Genomic DNA, 6,711 nt, shown 5'->3' with positions numbered 1-6,711 from the left:
GTGTGTGTGTGTGTGTGTGTGTGTGTGTGTGTGTGTGTGTGTGTGTGTGTGTGTGTGTGTGTGTGTGTGTGTGTGCTTTTTTCTTTTTTGTTCTTCAGTTTCCAAGAATGCGATCATCTGAGCTCTTAACATAGATAAAAGACTCACCCAAAGTCCCAAAGCATCTTTTGTCCACCTTTCCATCTTTCTCTCTCTCTTATGACCTCTAACTCGTGGAAGGGCACTGCACAACCAGGAGGTTATTGAGTTTTAACAGTAAGCTAATAGACTTAACAAAATGCACTTAACTGCCATTAATGAAAGGCCATTTGTTCAATACTCATCTAAATTCTCCCTGGGACATAATGTGATAGTTGAAGGTTGCACAACACCCTTGGTGCTGACCTTTCTCTGATGCTTAATGATAGCCTGACAATGCTTGTATCGCTAGAATATTTAATTTTCCCTCATTAGCAGACTCATCAAACACAGCGTTGACTTTTTCAGCTCTGGATGGGATATTTGTTTATCCCGCATAGTGTTGAAAGAGATCCCATGCACCCTATCTGTGCATGCCGGGCAATAAACTGAGCTGATCATGAAATGTGCTGGGGTTATCATATATGCAGGAAATGTTAGTTCCTAATTTGATCAGTGTAAGAGAATGGAGCATAAGAAGATTCCTGGTGAAAATCCCCCCAAACACACACGCCAGGTCTTTATCGCAGTCACTGTGTGCACTGGCACTAATTTCTTTTGTCATTTCCTTTTTCTCTGTGCCTCTTTGTCTTCTATTGTCATGCACTCTGCTTATCTTCTTCTGGCTGCTCCCGGTCGTCACAGCCGAGGATCTGTTTCCATCTCACACTGTCCCTAGCATCTTCCTCTATAACTTCAGCCTCTTCACTGCCTCCATAATCCTCCTCTGTGGTCTTCTTGCTTTTTCTCCAGCCTGGCAGCCCCATATTCAGCATCCTTTATCTATTCATTAAAAATTATTTTCCATTTATCTGAAAGGGTACTCATAAATTCGCTTAACAAAAATAATATTCAATTTACTCTCACAAACCTGCCAGGCTATAATTTATTATCATTCAAAGCAACAAATTATACTTTGTGCAAGCATTTTGCATATATGTGTGTGTGTGTGTGTGTGTGTGTGTGTGTGTGTGTGTGTGTGTGTGTGTGTGTGTGTGTGTGTGTGTGTCCTACTGCTTGGACTATAATTTAATTACTTGCCATTTTTCCCTCTTTCCAGCAGTACACCAGTGATAGACATAAAGCTACATTAGGTCACGCACAAGAAGGCTTATCTTTTTGAGATTCATTTATCATACGATTATCATATCAACAGATCTCTGTTATCTCGAGAACTAAGTCCACAACAAAACTACAACCTAGCAATTAGTCATAGTACCATGTAATCCCAGTCATCAGATACACGGTGTCAAGTATGTGATGTCATTCAGTTACTAAACCAATGACAGTTTTATTAACAAGCTCCTCTACACTGCACTTTTGAATAGGGATTAACAGACAACTCAAAATTTTAAAATGTGCCTGCGTTAATGCAGGTTTATGGTGCTCGTGCAATATGATCTTAGAAGAAAACAGAAGACAGGATGAAGGTCAAATGTGAAAGAAGACTGAGAAGCAGCTGAAACCAGTATCTCCTCCTCAGTGCATTTTAATTTTCAGGTTGTTCTAAAGTCCCCTGCTTTTATTTCCTTCATCTGCCTATTAACAAAATGCATAGTGATTTTGATTTTTCGTTTTTTTTCTTCAACTGTGGGATTAGGTGAGATGCTGGCAAGGAGAGAAGATGATGGCTAATTTACAGTTAAATGAGCTTGTGTAATAATAAGAGTGGCTACATGAAACGTTGTGGAATTGCTAGGCCACAGTCTATCCCTCTAAAGAATGCACGCATTGCTACGTGTGTCTATCAGAGTGCGAACATCAAATTCCACATAGATCTAATGATATATACACATATGCTTTAATCTTAGTAAAACTTTCTCCTCTCTCTTGACTTGTCTCACTCTCTGTTTGTTTAAGTCAGTCAACTGTCTTGTCAGCTTTGCATCCTTCATGATACCATATACTGCAGAGACCGTGGAGAACAAGATTCAAGAATCCCGATTTCTTTTGTTGCCCCCCAGGGGAAACAAGTCAGTGTCAGCAGCTCCTCGTTGAACCTGAAATCCCTGCAGATTAAGGATGGAGGCTGAGTTGTGTTGTTGTTCAGGGAACATCCCAAAAATAGATCAGAAAATTCCCAAGGTAATTTGGGGGTTATGTTCACCGGGAAGTCTTAAGTTCAACTGGAGAGTAATTTCAGGGAAAACAGAGTAAATATTAGAACCGTGAGAATCTACAGCAATGCAAGTGGCCGTGTGTAGCGGTACTCATGAACAGGGCTGCTGTTTGACAGATGTAAACTTTACCATGACTACCACCTTTGTTTAAAGAGTCAGCATGCTGACATTTGCGACGGGTCTTTTTGTGGAACATTTATACGCGGACCTGTGTGGCTCCCAGCTCCCAGAGAGTGAGACCAGGTCCAGTGCTGGAGGATTTTGTTAAATGGTGTCAGGAGGCAGTTAAACTTGTCTAAGTCAAAACATACAATCAGATTTTTGAAAACATACTAGACATCACATCCATTAAGGGTCCGATGGTGGAATGTGTTCAGTTTTCTATATCTTGAAACAATTACTGATTTAAAACTGAACTTTGAAGTGAAGTGTGAAGCTGTGCAAAGGGACACCAGCATCTGTCCTGCTTGAGGAAACTTGACTTCCACGCTAACAAAGTTGTAAGAATTTTATTATATTGTGTTTTTATTGCGTCTTTTTCATCCTTTTCCTTAATATCACGGTTTGGATGCTTATCTGTAAAGAACAAAAACTAACTGAGTGAAACTGTTACACGCTGCTTGACTATGCTGTATTATGTTTATCTGTAGTTTGTTGCATGTGTTTGCCGCATGTGCATGTCAATGAATGACTGATCCACTGCAGAGCAAATCTACCAACAGATACACATAAAGCAAGTCTCAACAAGAACCTGTGGCAAGTACAGACACAAACACAATCAGGAAACCTCCATTTATTCATATTTTGTTTACAAGGAGCCAGACTTCAGCAATAGTTCTCCGGGCTGGAGAGATTTAACATATTTCTTTAGACACTGACTGCTTTTCACTCATTTTCAGTCCAGCCTGTGTACCTGACATTTTCTTTGTTGATATCGTTCTTTTTGGGCCTGTTCCCTTCATTAGATAGTTGACAGGAGAGACATGCAACAAAGGTCCTTGGTTTCTGACTCAAACCCAGGTTGCTGTTTTTGAGCCTTGAAGTGTGTGGTAGACATAGTCATCTCACTCACTCGCCAGTGAGCTAAACTAGCATGTGCATCTGACATCTGGGTTTTTGTTTAACTGTTTGTTGAACCACTTAACATTGACCTCATTCAAGCATAAAAACGGCCACTAACTCAGGAGATGAACCTGTGTTGTGTCTACAGACAACAAGAACCAATTTTAAATTGCATCTCAGCAGCCTGTCACGAAAACACAATTTGTCCCCATTTTTTCTGTTGGATCTATGAAAATGTCAAACATTACACAGTTTGACAGGCATATGTTGTATTTATACACCAACAAGATGACTTCTAAAGGTCTATAAGCACATGTTGGCTTATCTCTGCATGGCCACAGTGTGTCTTTTGAGGAAACAGGACAAGTGGAGGAAAAATTAATGATGAACAGCATCTCAAAGTCATCTCGTGAAACAGGAAAAAGAAAATCCAGCAAAGACCTGACACAGGACCTTAGAGATGCATGAACTTCCATCTATTATTCACCAAAGCCTTATCACAAGTGGTTTCACTGCAGGAGTGTCTGGAAGGAAATTATTTTTAAGGAAGGTTAATGATGCAAAAAGCCTGAGGTATAGCAAATTATGTAAGAAGTGGACTGAAAATCAGTGACAACAAACCTGATGCTGTGATGAATCCAAATGTGAACATTTTTGTTCAAATTGTCATGAATATGCACAGAAGAGGTCGGGAGAGAGGTACAGCAGTAATTGTCTACAGCCATCTGTCACACAAGGTAAAGGCTCTGTCATGGTTTGGGGATGCATAACAGCCAGTGCACTTGGGGATCTTATCAAAACTGATGAAATTATGAGCACATAAAAGCACTGCCCTCTATGCAACAATCTGGACAAAAGTATCTGACTGGTAACTGTTTCATTTTTCTGCATGGCAATGGTCCCAAACACACTGTCCTTTGCAAAGAAAATACAGTCATGGATCGGCCTCCTCAGAGCTCGGACCTCAACATTACTGAAGCAGTGTGGGATCATCCTGACAGAGAACAGGACAAACGGCAGAAACACCCAAAGAAGAGTTTTGAAGTTCCTTTGAAGCCCGGAGAACTATTCCTGTAGATCCTCACAGAGATGACAGAGAGCTGCTCAGAGTTCAGACTGTGCTGAAGGTAAAGGTGTTCACACCAAACCTGGTGGAAGTGTCCAAGTCTCTTGACTTATTTTCCACTTTCCCACCAAAACATAAAGCAACGAGCGATGGCTTAAGGCTATCGCACAGTGCTTTAGGTTTGCCTTTACAACATGGTTAGCAAAGGATGAAACACTAAAAATGTGAAGGTTATTTTCAGTCCTTCCTGTTTGCCGTCATTATGTTTCAGTCATGTTGACATATTTTGAACTGGGATTTGTGAATTTTAATGTTCAATAAATAAAAAATGCTCAGAAACAGGCAGTGACTGAGACAGTAAAGGTAAAGGGAAAAAAAAGAGCAACATGTTTTTACTGTTTTTAGCCCACAGCATATTAATTACTTAATATTGAGGGAAGCAGCGATGGGCAGAGAAGCAATTCAGCAGGGCAGAGTCGCCATGGAAACTTGATTTGGTCATGTTACTTTTTTAAATGAATAAAACAGTTTTGTCATATCAATTTTTACACTTGCACTTACTCGATGTGATAAAACATTTCAGAGAGCACAGGTAACAGGGAGAGCTGAGCTGATGCAAAGAGATGGTTACCAAGGAGAAGCCAAGCCATACTCCATAATTTTAGATTAAATCTGAGTAGTTGTTGTTTTTTAAATACTTGATCCATCTCCACAGAATAATAATACATGAAAAAGGACAAAGAATGCATCACCACTATAACCAGGATCTTCATAGAGTAGTTTTATTATTTTAATCTTTGAAGGTTTTCTGTACACGAGTGATTCGGTCCATCTCTTTGCATGTCACGATTTATAAAAGAAATGTGGATAAAACGTCAGTTACTTAACCAAAGTCAAACCTTTATTATGATGAGCAAAAGTCCAAAAGGCAGCTGAAAACAAAGTCTATCCAAAATATGAAAGGAGTCATGGTACAGTTAGTACAATGTACAAGACAAACTGAGAGATCAAGTACATACAATCACTCTGAGGGCGAATGGAGAATGAGACACAGCTGCAGAACAAACGCACCTAAACTAACCTAAACTCGGGATAATAAAGCAAGGGAAATAAACTGAAACATAAGAGCCAAAGACCTACTAAAATAAAACAGGAAATAAGTAAACACATGTCATCAAACACAGAAACGCTGACTTGACACGCATGACACAAGGCAGGAAAATAAACAAAATATTTGACCCTGAATTGGATAAGCAGAATAGAATGATGAATGAATGGATAAAAAAAAAAAAAACTTTTCATGACAAATAAAAATATAGTAGAGATAAAGATCATTACCTGTTTTCACAGCCGGGATTGCAAACTTATACCTGAATTTTCACATTGCTTTCCTTTTCTGAAGGAAATGCAAATAAGTGTATATGTAATATTACTTTACAGAGCTTTAAAAGGTATTGATTCTGCAGCTGCAAGTATTTTTACTCGCACTGAACCATCTAGGTCATAATTAATAATCTAATGACATCATTAAAAGCTGCATGAAGCTGTCCTAAAGTTGCTTGTCTCATTTGTTCACAAGCATGCAATATTCAAAGGTGTACCGCATGCTCTGAATAGTAACACCTACATTTGCACAAGATCCCACAGACGCTAAGATTATCCACCACTTCTCTTAGCTGCTTGTACAATTCCTGGTCATGGGGTCTGGAACCCATCATCTGTCAGTGGGCGACAGGTCGACAGCATATCGCGGTTTAACACAGAGTGACAGATCATCATTCACACTCACATTCACTCCTACTATCACCAATTAACTTAAGACGCATGTCTGTGAGAGGAAGCCCAGAGAAAGAGGTACAGGGAGAACAGCCAGCCAGTGGATTCAAACCCAGAACCTTTTTTGCCTTGAGGCGACAGTGCTAAACGCTTCACTAATGTGCAAAATACTTCACTAAAGTGCCACCCACAGTGGCATATTTTATTTTATTTTATTTCATTTATTGATGATAGGAGGTGAAAATAAGACTAGTTTAGCAACAATACATCAAGGAGTTGGTGAAATCTGACTGCAATTAGTATTTAGCAGCTTTTATTCTGATTTGAACCCTCATTGCTTAATGCAGTGGTTCCCAAACTTTTTTTGCTGGGCCCGCCTTTGTTTTACAAGAAAAATGTTCGCACGCACACGCACGCACACATCCTCCAACCACACACACACATATTTTGCTCCATTGCGGTTTATTTCACACCTCAAACATTTAGTAAACAATTAAGCAAATACAAGTA

The sequence above is a fragment of the Pundamilia nyererei genome, unplaced genomic scaffold, assembly GCF_000239375.1.
Source record: "Pundamilia nyererei isolate P.nyererei 1_Seehausen unplaced genomic scaffold, PunNye1.0 scaffold00023, whole genome shotgun sequence".
Lineage (NCBI taxonomy): Eukaryota > Metazoa > Chordata > Actinopteri > Cichliformes > Cichlidae > Pundamilia > Pundamilia nyererei.
Note: the sequence above shows the minus strand (reverse complement) of the source record.